The sequence below is a fragment of the Heptranchias perlo genome, chromosome 11 (assembly GCF_035084215.1).
Source record: "Heptranchias perlo isolate sHepPer1 chromosome 11, sHepPer1.hap1, whole genome shotgun sequence".
NCBI lineage: Eukaryota > Metazoa > Chordata > Chondrichthyes > Hexanchiformes > Hexanchidae > Heptranchias > Heptranchias perlo.
Window position 1 is genome coordinate 7,968,028 of NC_090335.1, and position 18,895 is coordinate 7,986,922.

General features: G+C 46.9%; 1 non-coding gene across 1 annotated transcript; it reads right to left on the minus strand.

Moving 5' to 3' along the window:
- Window positions 1-3,293: 3,293 nt before the first annotated feature.
- trnar-ccu (transfer RNA arginine (anticodon CCU)) lies at window positions 3,294-3,366 on the minus strand. Its single transcript has one exon. It is a non-coding gene; the product is annotated as a tRNA-Arg (tRNA).
- Between the last annotated feature and the right edge of the window lie 15,529 nt (window positions 3,367-18,895).

Consider the following 18,895-nt stretch of genomic DNA (forward strand, 5'->3'; position numbering starts at 1 on the left):
TGGTGACTGGGTGAGGTGCTGAGTGCGTAGTGACAGGCATGGAGGAGAAACACTTGCATTTATATAGCACCTTTCATGGCCTCGAGACATCCCACAGCACTTCACTGAAGTACGTTTCAAGTGTAGTCACTTCAAAGTGAAGTTGTAACGACACCAAATAAGGGGGTAGAGTTAATACTGAGGAGGATGGGAGAAAATACAAGAAGACATCAATAAACTTGCAGAATGGGCATGTAATTGGCAAATGAATTTCCATATACATTAAGTGTGAGGTGGTACATTTTGGGAGGAAGAATAAAGAGGCCACCTACTCCTTGGAAAATCAGAGTCTAAATGGGGTCGAGGAGCAGAGGGATCTGGGGGTCCAGATACACAAATCACTAAAAGTGACAACAGAGGTTAATAAGGCCATAAAAAAGGCAAATCAAGCACAAGAATTAATTTTCAGAGGAATAGAACTGAATAGCAGAGAAGTTATGTTAAATTTGTATGGAATCTTGGTTGGGCCACACTTGGAGTATTGTGAACAGTCCTGGTCTCCATATTATGAAAAGGATATTGAGGCACTGGAGAAGGTGCAAAAAAGATTTATCAGGCTGATACCAGAACTGAGAGGTTACACCCATGAAGAAAGATTAAACAAGCTGGGGCTCTTTAGAAAAGTGAAGACTGAGGGATGACCTGATGGAGGTCTTTAAGATTATGCAAGGGTTTGATAGGGTAGATGGAGAGAAGATGTTTCCACTTGCAGGGGAGCCCGGAGCAAGGGGCCATAAACAAAAGATAGACACTAATAAATCCAATAGAAAATTCAGGATAAATTTCTTTCCCCAGAGAGTGGTTCGAATATGGAACTCACTACCACAAGGAGTCGTTGAGGCGGCTAGTCTAGATACATTTAAGTGTAAACCAGATAAACACATGAGGGAGAAAGGAATAGAAGGATATGCTGATATGGTTCGATGAAGAGGGTGGGAGGAGACTCGTGTGGAGCATAAACACCGGCATGGACCTGTTGGGCCGAATGGCCTGTTTCTGTGCTGTACATTCTATGTAATTCTATGTAATGTAGGAAATGTGGCGCTAATTTACACACAGCAAGATACCACAAACAGCAATGAGATAAATAAATAGATGATTACTTTTGTGGTTTTGGTTGAGGGATAAATATTGTCCAGGACACCGGGGAAACTCCCCTGCTATTCTTAGAAATAGTGCCGAGGGACCTTTTACATCCACCTGAGAGGGCAGACGGGGCCTCGGTTCAACATCTCATCCAAAAGACGGCACCTCTGACAATGCAGCACTCCCTCAGCACTGCACTGGAGTGTCAGCCTGAAGTGGGACTTGAACCCACAACCTTCTGACTCAACCTTTGATCCAAGGCTGATACATAAAAGTGATCCAGGTTTGTCTGAGAGGCAACCCAACCTGTTGATTCCACCACTCTCCCTGGATTATCTAATGCTGTGTATGTGTTAACTATTTTAATATTGACAATAAGCAAGAGCTGGGTCAATCCCAACTTGACTTCAGCACTTTGAAGACAGCTTGGATTCAAACCACAGAGGCCTGGGAACAAGTCACTGACCCACTCTGCCAGTCACATGGGGAGACCGAAACCGTGGAGGCAAAACTAATCGCTTGGTAAAAATGTCATGTTTTAAAACTTTAACAAAGGATTTAGTGGAGTTCAAAACAATTACAAGGCATGTCAAACTGGTTACCAGGGCAATATGGGTCAGAGGTAAGAGGGCAGCCAACACGAAATGATAGAATCTCAATGTCACAGACTGCTGTAAAATCGTTGATCAGAAATAAAAGTCAGTCGCTGAGTCAGAAGGTCATGTGTTCAAGTCCCACTCCACAGACTTGAGCACAGAATCCAGGCTGACACTTTAGTGCAGTACTGAGGGAGAGCTGTGCTGTATTTCAGGTCAGGTGTTTTTGAAAGATCACATGATATTATCTTGGAGTTCTCCCCGGTGTCCTGGGGCCAATGTTCAACCCTCAACAAACATCACTAAAACAGATTATCTGATCATTATCCCATTGCTGCTTGTGGGATCTTGCTGTGCACAAATTGGCTGCCGTGTTTCCGACATTACAACAGTGACTACACTTCAAAATTACTTCATTGGCTATAAAGTGTTTTGGGACGTCCTGAGGTTGTGAAAGGTGCTATATAAATGCAAGTTCTTTTCAAAAAAAATTTCCTCCAAGTCTTGTTTCTGGGACCAAGGTGGAGATTACTTTGTAGAAGAGTTAGTTATCCTGTAATATAAATCAGGGTCTCTGTGATCTCCTGGACTAGTTTTCATCACCTAAAGGGGTCAGAGCGGAATTTTTGGACTTTATTTCCCAAATTGTCCGACATTTATAATCTGTTTTTTCACCTCTCCCAGGGGATTACACGGCTCTGGGTGGGTGGGGAGTATCTGTATCGAGATGCATAGGGCAGCACAACTTTATGGGACAGGCTAGATAGACCAGTTGGTCTTTTCCTGTCTGTCACTTTCATTTGCTCGAGTGATTCCCAAACTCATTGCCTCCCCGATTAGGCCACTGGGGTCACAGCTACTACCACAGCCTTTGTGCAATTGGTCATTGCTCTACGCTCTCATAACATTCTACCTGTTCTTGTCGCCACTCACTTTGTTTTTATCAATAAATATATCTGCCAATTCCACACACTTCAGCAATGATTGGTAGCAGTTGTGAACACTTTTGATTTCCTAAAACAGTCCTGGCAAGTGCAGAAGAGAGTTCTGGTCCCTGAATGGTGGGTTGACATCCGGTGGGGTACTCGTGTCTGATGGGAGCAGAGTAACCACCCCCCCCATCATATCTATCTGGTGGTCCTGGTAAGGAGTTGCGAGTCAGGGTAACAACTGTTCATGTTAGAATGGACTCTGACACGGGAAATACCCAGAGCATGACCTGCTGGATGGAAAGCAGTGCAAGAAATGGGTTTCCTCTTGTACTGTTAGGCATGGAAGAGGAGGAGAAGAAGAAGACAGTGTTCAGTAAAATGAGGAAAGGAGGTAAAGGGACATTATTTGCCTGGAAAGTGCAGGTGACATTGTTCCCTGAGTATTGGGATGGCGCACAGCTTGGTAGAAGCATCGCATTGGTTTGTTCCACTGGAAAGCAAGTGACAGAGTGAGAAGGGTGCTGGACAGGAACTCCCTGGATTGGTTGGTAAGTTAAAAGGAAAGCTCCCTGACTGTCACGGAATGCAGCAATGTTCAGAGAAGGTGTTTTGGGTTTTGTTTCAGAGCCAAAAACTGCTCCACCCCAGATGGGATTTGAACCCACAATCCCTGGCTTAGGAGGCCAGTGGCTTATCCATTAGGCCACTGGGGCTGTCTGTAATAGGAGCTTGGTGCTTGCAACTTGCCCCTTTGTCTCTATGGATTCACTTCCAAACTTGAGGCCTTTTTATTCACAATCACATTGTGTCAATTCCAAAGATCCCAGCAATGATGTGACAGGATCTGATTTGCTCTTGTGTGTTGGACATTGGAGTATTTTGAATTGGAGCAATGTGATTTGCCCCATGGCTCTCGGACTAAATATGACGATTAGTGAAGAGGAGGGCCCCACTATTACAAATCGTCCAATCAAATTAAAGTGTAGACAACTAAAAATAAAATTAACCAATGATCTGGTTCCTTTCATTAGTGACACAGTTACTGTCCTGCGTCGCCCACGAAGGCTTCAAGTGTATTGGTGGAGCCCACGCGATCCCTCTCCAAGGTCACCCGGGTGTGTTGAAGGCCGTGGAACAGCGGCCAGCAGTCAGAACAATCCTCCATGTGGATGCTTCCAGTGGATGGTGGTTTTAGCCTGGCCCAGGAACATCCCCACCAGGGGTTCATCTGATCCGCTCACCCCCCGCCTCTCTCCCCCACCCTGTGCACTGGGTGCCCGAAGACAAAGACTTCAAGGTAACTAAAACTTGAGGTGCGGCCCCTTTAAATAGTGAACCAGGGGTTGCAGCCTCCGGTACTGTAAATAAAGATAATGTATATCTTCATCCAACCCACAAAATGGACAAGTGGCCGGGTATCTGTGAAATGGCCGAGGAGAATGTTCATGCAACCCTCTCCACCCCAGATCTCCAATGGTGCAGAGGAGGAACCCCAAATACAGGGCTTTCCTGAGGGGACACTCGCCTCTTCTGGCCAGCAGGATATTACCCGAGGGCATGTCGGGTCGGAAGGCGAGGGAGAGTATGCAGCAGTGACCTGTTCAGGAAATCCCTCCAGTCAGAGCAGAATGGCCCCAAGAGAATCTCCGAGAGATGCCTCAATTTGGGAGACCGAGTTTCCCGAGGGAGACTCTGGTGCCTCGCACCGATGAGCAGCTCCGTCCGAATATGGGTGAGATTCACCGGAATCGCTCCATATGGCAGAGCCTCCTCGACACACTCAACTGAGTCAGGGTCAATTGTGGACTTTAGACCCTCGATGGCTTTGGCTACAGGCCAGATATAATTGTCAGCTCATCGTCTGCTGGAATCCTCATCGAACAGTTGTCACCTCAAATTTTGACCATTCCAATGCTCTCCTGGCCGGCCACCCATCTTCCACCCTCTGTAAACTTAAGCTCATCCTAAACTCTGCTGACCGTATCCTAACTCACACCAAGTCCCGTTCTCCCATCACCCCCGTGCGCACTGACCTACATTGGCTCCCGGTCTGGTATCAACTCAATTTTAAAATTCTCATCCATGTTTTTAAATCCCTCCATGACCTCGCCCCTCCCTATCTCTGTAACCTGTAACCTCCTACCACCCTCTGAGATCTCTGCACTCCTCCAATCCCTGCCTCTTTCACATCCCCGATTTTAATCACTCCACCGTTGGTGGCTGTGCCTTCAGCTGCCTCGGCCCCAAGCTCTGGAATTCCCTCCCTAAACCTCTCTGCCTCTCCACCTCTCTCTCCTCCTTTAAGACGCTCCTTAAAATCTACCACTTTGATCAAGCTTTTGATCACCTGTTCTAATATTTCCTTTTGTGTCTTGGTGTCAATTTTTGTCTCATTCCACTCCTGTGATGCGCTTTGGGACATTTTACTACAGTAAAGGTGTGATATAAATACAAGGTGTTTTTGTTGTTGATGTTGGAGCAGGTAATAACTCTGACGGTATCCAGCCTGCTGACCCACTGCCCAGTACATCCCAGACTCTGTTTACCTTCGCAGCAAGGGCTCTCCTCTCCACCAACTTTGTGTCACTGAAACTGATCACGTGTAGATGGGTTTATGGAAGAGTAGCTCAGACAGAATGGCCAATACCTCAGACTGGGCAGAAATCCTGCTGGATCTCAGCAACTCCCTGGATAAGACAGGCAGCTCCTGGAAGGACGTACGTATTCCTTGCAGTTTTATGAAAAAGAGCTGCCTGTCATAATTTAGACTGTGCATCTGGCAGAAAAAGATTGTCACCAGCGCACAGCACTTTGGATGAACTTCCATGTGCAGCACCTGAAGGTGGAAAGTTCCAAGCTGGGTGTGGCTGCACGTGAGTCTCAGAACCAGAGCAGAGACCCAGTGTCTCCGACTGAGTTTCCACTGAATCTTGGTGATAAATTCAGGGGGGAGGGATCAAAATGAGAAACTGGAATCAAAAGATAGTGGTCACCTGTTGGTTTATGACCAATTCACTTCTCCCAATTGATTGTTGTGAAGGATGCAAATACAAATATACAACATCTTTGAAGGTGGCAGGACAAGTGGATAAGGCTGTTCAAAAAACACAGGGGATCCTTGGCTTTATAAATGGAGGCATAGAGTACAAAAGCAAGGAATTTATGCTAAATCTTTATAAATTACTGGTTCGGTCTCAGCTGGAGTATTGTGTTCAATTCTGGGCACCACACTTTAGGAAGGATGTCAAGGCCTTGGAGAGGGTGCAGAAGAGATTTACTGGAATGGTACCAGGGATGGGGGACTTCAATTATGGGGAGAGACTGGAGAAGCATTTTCTAATTTCAACGTAATTTAAAAGGGGTAACTCAGCTCAGGCAAGTCATGGCAGCAGACCTCGCACCCGTGATATGCTCCTCCTGCAAGATGTGGGAAGTCATGTCCACCTGCAGCTACTGACCGATCGTATCTCGGAGCTGGAGCTGCGGGTGGACTCACTGTGGAGCATCCGCGATGCAGAGAAACTCGTGGATAGCACGTTTAGCGAGTTGGTCACACCGCAGGTAAAGGGTATACAGGCAGGAAGTGAATGGGTGACCACCAGGAAGAGTAAGAGGTGCAGGCAGGTAGTGCAGGGGTCCCCTGTGGCCATCCCCCTCTCAAACAGATATGCCACTTTGGATGCTGTTGTGGGGGATGACTTATCAGGGGAAGGCAGCAGCAGCCAACTTCCTGGCACTACGGGTAGCTCTGCTGCACAGGCTGGGAGGAAAAAGAGTGAAAGAGCTGTAGTGATAGGGGACTCAATTGTAAGGGGAATAGACAGGCGTTTCTGCGGCCGCAACCGAGACTCCAGGATGGTGTGTTGCCTCCCTGGTGCAAGGATCAAGGACGTCTCGGAGCGGCTACAGAACATTTTGGAGGGGGAGGGCGAACAGCCAGCTGTCGTGGTGCACATCGGCACCAACGATATAGGTAAAAAAGGGGATGAGGTCCTAAAAGCAGAATATAGGGAGTTAGGAGGTAAATTAAAAAATAGGACCTCAAAGGTAGTAATCTCAGGATTGCTGCCAGTGCCACGTGCTAGTCAGAGTCGAAATAGGAGGATATTTCAAATGAATACGTGGCTCGAGGAATGGTGCAAGGGGGAGGGATTCAAATTCCTGGGACACTGGAAACGGTTCTGGGGGAGGTGGGACCAGTACAAACCGGACGGTCTGCACCTGGGCAGGGCTGGGACCGCTGTTCTAGGAGGAGTGTTTGCTAGTGCTGTTGGGGAGGGTTTAAACTAAAGTGGCAGGGGGTTGGGAACCTGAGCAGGGAGAGAGAGGAAAGCGTAACAGGAAGGGACAGAAGGTATGGAGTAATAGGTAAAGTGTTAAAAAAGGAAAAAGCAGGAACTAAGCATCACAAAACAGATTTGAAAGTTCTTTATCTGAATGCACGTAGCATTCGTAACAAAATGGACGAGTTAACGGCACAAATAACTACGTATGGGTATGATCTTGTGGCCATTACAGAAACATGGCTGCAGGGTGACAACGACTGGGAATTAAATATGCCAGGGTATTTAACAATCAGGAAGGACAGGCAGGAAGGAAGGGGAGGTGGGGTGGCTATGTTAATAAAGGAAGGAATCACTGTAATACAGATAAATGATATTGGGACAAAGCATCAAGATAATGAAACAGTTTGGGTGGAGATAAGGAATAATAAGGGGAATAAAACATTAGTGGGCGTAGTATATAGGCCTCCTAATAGTTGCAACTCTGCTGGAAGAAGTATTAATCAGGAAATAGTTGGGGCATGTAATAAGGGAACAGCTATAATTATGGGGGATTTTAATTATCATATTAACTGGACAAATCAAATTGGGCAGAGCAGCCTTGAGGACGAGTTCATTGAGTGCATCAGGGATGGATTTCTTGAGCAGTATGTAACTGATCCTACAAGGGGGCAGGCAACCTTGGACCTGGTCCTGTGTAATGAGTCAGGATTAATTAATAATGTCCTAGTTAAGGATCCCCTTGGAACGAGCGACCACAACATGGTTGAATTCCATATCCAATTCGAGGGTGAGAAGGTTGATTCTCAAACAAGCGTACTGAGCTTGAATAAAGGAGACTATGATGGTATGAGAGCGGAATTGATTAAAGTGGACTGGGAAAATAGATTAAAGGGTAAGACGGTACATGAGCAGTGGTGTTCATTTAGGGAGTTATTTTACAACTTTCAAAATAAATATATTCCACTGAGGAAAAAAGGGTGTAAAAGAAATGACAGCCATCCGTGGCTAAGTAAAGAAATCAAGGATAGTATCCGACTAAAAACAAGGACATATAAGGTAGCCAAACTTAGTGGGAGGATAGAAGATTGGGAATTCTTCAAAAGACAACAAAAAGTAACTAAAGGATTGATTAAGAAAGGGAAGTTAGATTATGAAAAGAAATTAGCAAAAAATATAAAAACAGATAGCAAGAGTTTCTATAGTTATATAAAAAGAAAAAGGGTGGCTAAGGCAAACGTAGGTCCCTTAGAGAATGAGACCGGGAAATTAATGGTGGGAAACATGGAGATGGCAAAAATGCTGAACAAATATTTTGTTTTAGTCTTTACAGTAGAGGACACTAAGAATATCCCAACACTGGACAAACAGGGGACTCTACGGGGGGAGGAGCTAAATACGATTAAAATCACTCAGGAGATGGTACTCAGTAAAATAATGGGACTCAAAGCGGATAAATCCCCTGGACCTGATGGCTTGCATCCTAGGGTCTTGAGGGAAGTGGCAGTAGGGATTGTGGATGCTTTGGTGATAGTTTTCCAAAATTCCCTGGACTCAGGAGAGGTCCCGGCAGATTGGAAAACTGCTAATGTAACACCGTTATTTAAAAAGGGTAGTAGGCAGAAGGCTGGAAATTATGGGCCAGTTAGCTTAACATCTGTGGTGGGTAAAATTTTGGAGTCTATTATTAAGGAGACAGTAACGGAACATTTAGATAAGCATAATTTAATAGGACAAAGCCAGCATGTCTTTATGAAGGGGAATTCATGTCTGACAAATTTGCTTGAGTTCTTTGAGGATATAACGTACAGGGTGGATAAAGGGGAACCAGTGGACATAGTGTATTTAGACTTCCAGAAGGCATTCGACAAGGTGCCACATAAAAGATTATTACTTAAGATAAAAAATCACGGGATTGGGGGTAACATTCTGGCATGGGTGGAGGATTGGTTATCGAACAGGAAGCAGAGAGTTGGGATAAATGGTTCATTTTCGGACTGGCAACCAGTAACCAGTGGTGTTCCACAGGGGTCGGTGCTGGGTCCCCAACTCTTTACAATCTATATTAACGATTTGGAGGAGGGGACCGAGTGCAACATATCAAAATTTGCAGATGATACAAAGATGGGAGGGAAAGTAGAGAGTGAGGAGGACATAAAAAACCTGCAGGGGGATATAGACAGGCTGGGTGAGTGGGCGGAGATTTGGCAGATGCAATATAATATTGGAAAATGTGAGGTTATGCACTTTGGCAGGAAAAATCAGAGAGCAAGTTATTTTCTTAATGGCGAGAGACTGGAAAGTACTGCAGTACAAAGGGATCTGGGGGTCCTAGTGCAAGAAAATCAAAAAGTTGGTATGCAGGTGCAGCAGGTGATCAAGAAAGCCAACGGAATGTTGGCTTTTATTGCTAGGGGGATAGAATATAAAAACAGGGAGGTATTGCTGCAGTTATATAGGGTATTGGTGAGACCGCACCTGGAATACTGCATACAGTTTTGGTCTCCATACTTAAGAAAAGACATACTTGCTCTCGAGGCAGTACAAAGAAGGTTCACTCGGTTAATCCCGGGGATGAGGGGGCGGACATATGAGGAGAGGTTGAGTAGATTGGGACTCTACTCATTGGAGTTCAGAAGAATGAGAGGCGATCTTATTGAAACATATAAGATTGTGAAGGGGCTTGATCGGGTGGATGCAGTAAGGATGTTCCCAAAGATGGGTGAAACTAGAACTAGGGGGCATAATCTTAGAATAAGGGGCTGCTCTTTCAAAACTGAGATGAGGAGAAACTTCTACACTCAGAGGGTGGTAGGTGTGTGGAATTTGCTGCCCCAGGAAGCTGTGGAAGCTACATCATTAGATAAATTTAAAACAGAAATAGACAGTTTCCTAGAAGTAAAGGGAATTAGGGGTTATGGGGACGGGCAGGAAATTGGACATGAAGCTGAGTTCGGATCGGTCAATGCCCTGTGGGTGGCGGAGAGGGCCCAGGGGCTGTGTGGCCGGGTCCTGCTCCTACTTCTTGTGTTCTTTAGATTTGTGGTTGGGATCAGATCAGCCATGATCTTATTGAATGGCGGAGCAGGCTCGAGGGGCCGATTGGCCTACTCCTGCTCCAATTTCTTATGTTCTTATGTTCTTAAGCTGGGATTGTTCTCCTTCGAACAGAGAAGTTTAAAGGGTGATTTAATCGAGGTGTTCAAAATGATGAAGGATTTTGATAGAGTGGATAGGGAGAAATTATTTCCACTGGCAGGAGGGTCGGTAACCAGAGGACACAGAGTTAAGATAATTGGCAAAATCTCCAGGGGGGAAATGAGGAGAATTTTTTTACTCAGTGAGTTGTTCTGATCTGGAATGCACTGCCTGAAAGGGCGGTGGAAGCAGATTCAATCGTAACTTTCAAAAGGGAATTGGATAAATATTTCAAAAGGAGAAATTTGCAGGGCCACGGGGAACGAGCAGGGGAGTGGGACTAATTGGAGAGATCTTTCAAAGAACCGGCACAGGCACGATGGGCTGAATGGCCTCCTCCTGTGCTGTATGATTCTATGACAAGGCAGAGTTCACCTGCTGGCACTTGTGCATCCTCCGCAAGTCAATGGGATCCCTCACCGTGAGGAGGACATCATCGCCATGAGCTGAAAGGATCGCCTCCACGCCCGTCTTATACAGAGACAGTCCCAACAATCTGTTGTATAAGAGGTGCAGGAAAGACTCTGTGCAGATCAAATATAACCGGCCTGACATGGGGCCTCCTTGACACACTCCTCTCCCAAACCAAAGGTGGGTGGGGGTCCATCAAAGATCCATTAATCTTAATCACACACTCAGCAGTGGCATAAAGAAGTGGGATCCGGGCGACGAAATGTGTCCCAAGCCACAAAGCCCACAGGGAACCTAACAGATATTGGTGATCCACTCCATCGAGGGCCTTCTCCTGACCACCACCTCGACATCAATCGCAGGATCAACAATTCACCCACCATCCTCCTCCAGGGTGTCGTCCTCGGACATTCTGCTCGCTGTACAGAATGCGTCGCGAGGACCGTCCACCAGAACTGACCCCGCCTCTACCTGGACCCCACCCCCAGGATCGGAGGCAGAGGAGTCTCTCACGGGCTCCTCTGTGGGTTCTAGGCCAGACAGGGAGCGGCAGTCTGGCCCCACCCCCACCCCGCCCCGTCCTTTGGGCAGTGTGACTCAAGCATCAGGCACGGGGGATAAAACCATGCCTGAAGCAAAGCCTGGAGACAGGGAAAGGGACCGTCCCCTTCACCACCACCGCTGCCCAACCCAGCCAAGGGGGGAAACCTATTTACATCCATGACCAGGTCAAGCACATCCTGGGAGAGGTCAACCAGGGCCAAGGTAGGAACATCTTCACTTCAACACTTTAAAGTCCATCGACTCAAGCACCCTGGGTTCATAGACTCAAAACCCTAAGTGAACACACGTCAGCTCTGTGAGATCACTAATGACGGTATCTTGATAAATATCTACCAAGGAAACAGGCAAATCCTTCATTTCTCACTCAGGAACAGTCTGGGGTTTACCACCCAACCGATGAGTGAATTCATTTTTATTCGTTCATGGGATGTGGGCGTTGCTGGCGAGGCCGGCATTCATTGCCCATCCCGAATTGCCCTTGAGAAGGTGGTGGTGAGCCGCCTTCTTGAACCGCTGCAGTCCGTGCGGTGAAGGTTCTCCCACAGTGCTGTTAGGAAGGGAGTTCCAGGGTTTTGACCCAGTGATGATGAAGGAACGGCAATATATTTCCAAGTCGCGATGGTGTGTGACTTGGAGGGGAACGTGCAGGTGGTGTTGTTCCCATGTGCCTGCTGCCCTTGTCCTTCTAGGTGGTAGAGGTCGCAGGTTTGGGAGGTGCTGTCGAAGAAGTCTTGGCGAGTTGCTGCAGTGCATCCTGTGGATGGTACACACTGCAGCCACAGTGCGCCGGTGGTGAAGGGAGTGAATGATTATTTGATGGATGGGGTGCCAATCAAGTGGGCTGCCTTCTCGTGGATGGTGTCGAGCTTCTTGAGTGTTTTGGAGCTGCACTCATCCAGTCAAGTGGTGGGTATTCCATCACACTCCTGACTTGTGCCATGTAGATGGTGGAAAGGCTTTGGGCAGTCAGCAGGTGAGTCACTCGTCACAGAATACCCAGCCTCTGACCTGCCCTTGTAGCCACAGTGTTTATGTGGCTGGTCCAGTTAAGTTTCTGGTCAATGGTGACCCCAGGATGTTGATGGTGGGGGATTCGGCGATGGTAATGCCGTTGAATGTCAAGGGGCGGTGCTTAGACTTTCTCTTGTTGGAAATGGTCATTGCCTGGCGCTTGTCTGGCGTGAATGTTACTTGCCACTTATCAGCCCAAGCCTGGATGTTGTCCAGGTCTTGCTGCATACGGGTATGGACTGCTTCATTATTTGAGGGATTGCGAATGGAACTGAACACTGTGCAATCATCAGCGAACATCCCCATTTCTGACCTTAGGATGGAGGGAAGGTCATTGATGAAGCAGCTGAAGATGGTTGGGCCGAGGACACTGCCCTGAGGAACTCCTGCAGCAATGTCCTGGGGCTGAGATGGTTGGCCTTCAACAACCGCTACTATCTTCCTTTGTGCTAGGTATGACTCCAGCCACTGGAGAGTTTTCCCCCTGATTCCCATTGACTTCAATTTTACCAGGGCTCCTTGGTGCCACACTCGGTCAAATGCTGCCTTGATGGCAGTCACTCTCACCTCACCTCCGGAATTCAGCTCTTTTGTCCATGTTAGATGAGTGGTCCTGGCAGAACCCAAACTGAGCATCGGTGAACAGGTTATTGGTGAGTAAGTGCCGCTTGATAGCACTGTCGACAACACCTTCCATCACTTTGCTGATGATTGAGAGCTGATGATTGATGATGACTGATGGGGCAGTAATTGGCCAGATTGGATTTGTCCTGCTTTTTGTGGACAGGACATACCTGGGCAATTTTCCACATTGTCGGGTAGATGCCAGTGTTGTAGCTGTACTGGAACAGTTTGGCGAGAGGCAAAGCTAGTTCTGGAGCACAAGTCTTCAGCACTACAGCCGGGATGTTGTCGGGGCCCATGGCTTTTGTTGTATCCAATGCACTCAGCCCCTTCTTGATATCACTTGGAGTGAATCAAATTGGCTGAAGACTGGCTTTTGTGATCTTGGGGATATCGGGAGGAGGCCGCGATGAATCATTCACTCGGCACTTCTGGCTGAAGATGGTTGCAAACGCTTCAGCCTTGTCTTTTGCACTCACGTGCTGGGCTCCACCATCATTGAGGATGGGGATGTTTACAGAGCCTCCTCCTCCCGTTAGTTGTTTAATTGTCCACCACCATTCACGACTGGATGTGGCAGGACTGCAGAGCTTTGATCTGATCCGTTGGTTGTGGAATCGCTTAGCTCTGTCTATAGCATGTTGCTTCCGCTGTTTAGCATGCATGTAGTCCTGAGTTGTAGCTTCACCAGGTTGGCACCTCATTTTTAGGTACGCCTGGTGCTGCTCCTGGCATGATCTTCTACACTCCTCATTGAACCAGGGTTGATCCTCTGGCTTGATGGTAATGGTAGAGTGAGGAATATGCCAGGCCATGAGGTTACAGATTGTGCTGGAATACAATTCTGCTGCTGATGGCCCACAGCGCCTCATGGATGCCCAGTTTTGAGCTGCTAGATCTGTTCTGAATCTATCCCATTTAGCACGGTGGTCATGCCACACAACACGTTGGATGGTGTCCTCAGTGCGAAGACGGGATTTCATCTTCACAAGGACTGTGCGGTGGTCACTCCTATCAATACTGTCATGGACAGATGCATCTGCAACAGGTAGATTGGTGAGGACGAGGTCAAGTAAGTTTTTCCCTCATGTACTGGTACGCTCACCACCTGCCGCAGGTCCAGTCTGGCAGGTATATCCTTCAGGACCCGGCCAGTTCTGTCAGTGGTTGTGTTACCGAGCCACTCCTGGTGATGGACATTGAATCCCCCACCCAAAGTACATTCTGTGCCCTTGCCACCCTCAGTGCTTCCTCCAAGTGGTGTTCAACATGGAGGAGGACTGATTCATCAGCTGAGGGAGCACGGTAGGTGGTAATCAGCAGGAGGTTTCCTTGCCCATGTTTGACCTGATGCCATGTGATTTCATGGGGTCCGGAGTCAATGTTGGGAACTCCCAGGGCCACTCCCTCCTGACTGTATATCACTGTACCGCCACCTCTGGTGGGTCTGTCCTGCCTGTGGGACAGGACATACCCAGGGATGGTGATGGAAGAGTCTGGGACGTTGGCTGAAAGGTATGATTCTGTGAATATGGCTATGTCAGGCTGTTGCTTGACTTGTCTGTGGGACAGCTCTCCCAATTTAGGCACAAGTCCCCAGATGCTCGTGAGGAGGACTTTGCAGGGTCGACTGGGCTTGGTGTTGCCTTTGTCGTGTCCAGTGCCTTGTGATCCATTCGGTTTTATTCTTATTCTGACATTTTATAGCGAGATTGTACAACTGCAGTGGCTTGCTCGACCATTAACTCAAAACAACATTGCTGTGGGTCTGGAGTCACATATTGGCAAGCCCGGCAGAGTTTACCTTCCCTGAAGGGCATTCATGAGCCAGATGGGATTGACAACAATCCAATAGTTTCATGGCCGCTATTACTGATACCAGATTTTTTTTATTTCTGATTGGATTTTATTTAAATTCCCCAGTTGCTGTGCTGGTGGTTTGAACTGATGATTCATGGGATCAGTTGTTTTAGTGTTTAGATTATTAGTCCAGTTACATAACCACTATTCTACCGTAAACCTAATCAGGATTTGAAGTTAATAAACAATTGTTCGTGCAAGAATGATGTCAACGTTTGCCCCACCGAACTGCCTTCCATCACCCAGTTCCTATTGAACATGAGTTCACCTTCCCAACACCCAGTTAGGATGTCCACAAGTTACTGAGTGAATGAATTAACCCTTTCTTGCCATATCGTCACAGAAGTCAGACAAGTCTTCAACTAACAATTGTTTATTAACTTCAAATCATGATTAGCAATACTCAAACATTGAAATCCAAATAATTAGTAGATAGGATTATTAACAAAATGAATAGCAGGCACTTCAGTGATATTACAATAATTCAGCATTAACTGGGTCGCTGCTTATCAAATAGTCATTGACATCAGTGCCTGAGATTGATATAAATTGGTGAAATTAATTTTGGACTAAACTCCTTAGTTAGCTGGCAAGTTAACAGCATTAGATAGCTAGTCTATTGGATAGATGATAGTGTGTGTGCTGGTGGTTAGCAATGTTTCCAGAACTTGTAGGAATTGTATTGATCAGCTGCTTGGTTAAACTGGTCGTCTTCACTTGGGACAATGGTATTGGCTTGTGGGATGTTGAGGTGATCAGCCTCCTTGTGTTGAGGTGTTCTCCGTTCCTCATGGATCCTCTGTCCTTTGGGCAAATCCACCTTACGCAGTGATAGCAGTATCCGGACTAGGTGGAGAAGAGAGAGGAGTGAGGGAGGTGAGAGAAGGTGAAAGTGGAGAACAGAAACTGAAGTTGAAGAGAGAGAGAGAGAGAGATGAATGGAAGGGAGAGAGTGAAACAGAAGTGGAAGAGGAGAAAGAGAAAGAGAAATGGGAGAGAAGAGAGAAACATAATGGTTGAGGAGAAGAAGGTGGGAACAGCTGTGGAGAAGATGGTGAGAAACAGAAGTGGAGAAGAGAGAGAAACAAAGCAGTGAAGCAGAGTGAGACTTTACTACACCCAGTATCCTCAGCTAGAGGAGGGAGAAAGACTGAGGGGGAGTTGGTGGGATGACATCACTTGCCAGAAATATCGACAGTCCTGCCTGACATGCCCCTGTGCCTGGATCGTGCATTGTCAGGGTAACATCCTGGTGGAGAGAGGAACATTGGAGCAGGAGTAGGCCATTCAGCCCCTCGAGCCTACTCCGCCATTCAATTAGATCTTGGATGATCTGCATCTTAACTCCATCTGCACACCTTAGTTCCCTAACCCCCAATACCCTCACCCAACAAAAATCGATCAATCTCAGTTTTGACATTTTCAATTGACCCTCAGCCTCAACAGCTTTTATGGGGGAGAGAGTTCCAGATTTCCACCACCCTTTGTGTGAAGGCGGGATCTGTGATTGGGAGAGGGAGGGGGACAGCAATCGGGAGAGGGAGGGGATCAGCGATCGGGAGAGGGAGGGGATCAGCGATCGGGAGAGGGAGGGGGACAGCGATCGGGAGAGGGAGGGGAACAGCAATCGGGAGAGGGAGGGGGACTGAGAACCAGGGTGAGGGGGGTCGAGTAGGGGAGCGGGCGGCAGTGGTTTTACTTTGGTGCCCAGACGACCCCTCCTGCAGCTCCTGGATCCACATTCAGGTAAATATATTTAAAAATTGACCATTTTGATGGCGGCCCTTTAAGGACCCCTGGTTAGGCCGCACGTCGACCAGATTTTCCTGAATCCTGCCGGCGGGAACAGTACGAATGGGGGGGATGGTTAAGATAGGGAGAGTTCGGACTGTGTTTCCGACGTGTTCCCACACATCTGAACTTGGCTAAATTCAGGCACGGGAAGTTTGCCTGCCCAAGAGGAAAGAGAGGTGGGAGAGGGGGGCTGGTCGGCCCAGACCAAAATCTAACCCACAGTTTTCATGCCACAGCCTGAAAGCTGTGAGAATGACATAGAAATTACAACACAGAAACTGGGCATTGGCCCCAACCAGTCGGTGCTGGTCTTGATCCCCCACACGAGCAGTATCCTAATCCCATGTGTCCGCCCTATCCCTTCGTTCCTCTTTCCATCAATCACCTGTCGAACCTGTTCTTAAATGTTGACACCATCCCTGCTGCAATCACTGTCTCCAGTAGTGTATCCACCATAACCCACAGCCTCACAGCCCTCTGTGCAAAAACCTTTCTACTGCTCTCTGTCCTCAATCTCTTCCATTTAATCCTGTATCGAGATTCACCATTACCTCTTGCCTTAAACCCGCTATTCCATGAACTTTTTCTGTAACCTTATCTACTTGCGGTGCTGCTTTTAATGTCTTGTGCAGTTGAAGCAGATATTGCTGGCACCTTTTGTATTTGGTTATTTTAAAAGCTGTTTTCCTGACCCAGGATGCAGTGATCAACCTGAAGTCTGTCCAAGAACTCGCCAAAGACCTGGGCTTTGAATGGACCATTGTGGCTTCCGAGCTGGGATTCACAAGGGCGGAGATCGGCCGTTTTCACACGGCCTCTGTTCAGAAAAAGGTGCAAGCAAAGAAAATGTTAGAGAGCTGGTATGTCGAAAGCTCCATCACTAAAAATGAATAGTCTTAAGGAGTGGGATCTCACTAATGTTTCTGAACCAGCATTTAATGCAATGACCCTCTCACCGTTCTGATATTGTACACAGCTCTCCAAACCGGCAGACAATGGGCCGTCTCCCAATGTACATGGTGACTGGGTGAGGTGCTGAGTGCGTAGTGACAGGCATGGAGGAGAAACACTTGCATTTATATAGCACCTTTCATGGCCTCGGGACATCCCACAGCACATCAATGAAGTACGTTTCAAGTGTAGTCACTTCAAAGTGAAGTTGTAACGACACCAAATAAGGGGGTAGAGTTAATACTGAGGAGGATGGGAGAAAATACAAGAAGACAGCAATAAACTTGCAGAATGGGCTTGTAATTGGCAAATGAATTTCCATTTACATTAAGTGTGAGGTGGTACATTTTGGGAGGAAGAATAAAGAGGCCACCTACTCCTTGGAAAATCAGAGTCCAAATGGGGTCGAGGAGCAGAGGGATCTGGGGGTCCAGATACACAAATCACTAAAAGTAGCAACGCAGGTTAATAAGGCCATAAAAAGGCAAATCCAGCACTAGGGTTCATTTCTAGAGGAATAGAATTGAAAAGCAGAGAAGTTATGTTAAACTTGTATCGAACCTTAGTTAGACCACACTTGGAGTACTGAGAACAGTCCTGGTCTCCATATTATACAAAGGATATATTGAGAATAGACTGATGGGGCAGTAATTGGCCGGATTGGATTTGTCCTGCTTTTTGTGGACAGGACGTACCTGGGCAATTTTCCACATTGTCAGGTAGATGCCAGTGATGTAGCTAATTACATTCGATGTAATTCTATGTAATGTAGGAAATGTGGCAGCTAATTTACACACAGCAAGATCCCACAAACAGCAATGAGAGAAATCAACAGGTGATCTGTTTTTTTGGGATTTTGGTTGAGGGATAAATATTGTCCCGGACACTGGGGAGAACTCCCCTGCTCTTCTTAGAAATAGTTCCATGGGTTCTTTTACATCCACCTGAGAGGGCAGACGGGGCCTCAGTTTAACGTCTCATGCAAAAGACGGCACCTCAGACAATGCAGCACTCCCCCAGCATTGCACTGGAGTGTCAGCCTGAAGTGGGACTTGAACCCACAAACTTCTGACTGAAACTTTGAGCCAAGGCTGATGCATAAAAGTTGGTTTGACCTGTGCTCACAGAGACTTGAGCATATAATCTCGGCTGATACTTTAGTGCAGTACTGAGGGAGAGCTGTGCTGTATTTCAGGTCAGGTGTTTTGGAAAAATCACATGATATTATTTTGGAGTTCTCCCTGGTGTCATGGGGCCGATATTCAACCTTCAACCAACATCACTGAAATAGATTATCGGGTCATTATCTAATTGCTGTTTGTGAGATCTTGCTGTCTGTGAATTGTCTGCTACATTACAACAGTGACTACACTTCAAAATTACTTCATTGGTCTATAAAGCGTTTTGGGACGTCCTGAGGTCATGAAAGGTGCGATATAAATGCAAGTTCTTTTAAAAGACATTTCCTCAAAGTCCTGTTTCCAGGACCAAGATGGAGATTACTTTGTAGAAGAGGTAGCTATCCCATAATATAAATCAGGGTCTA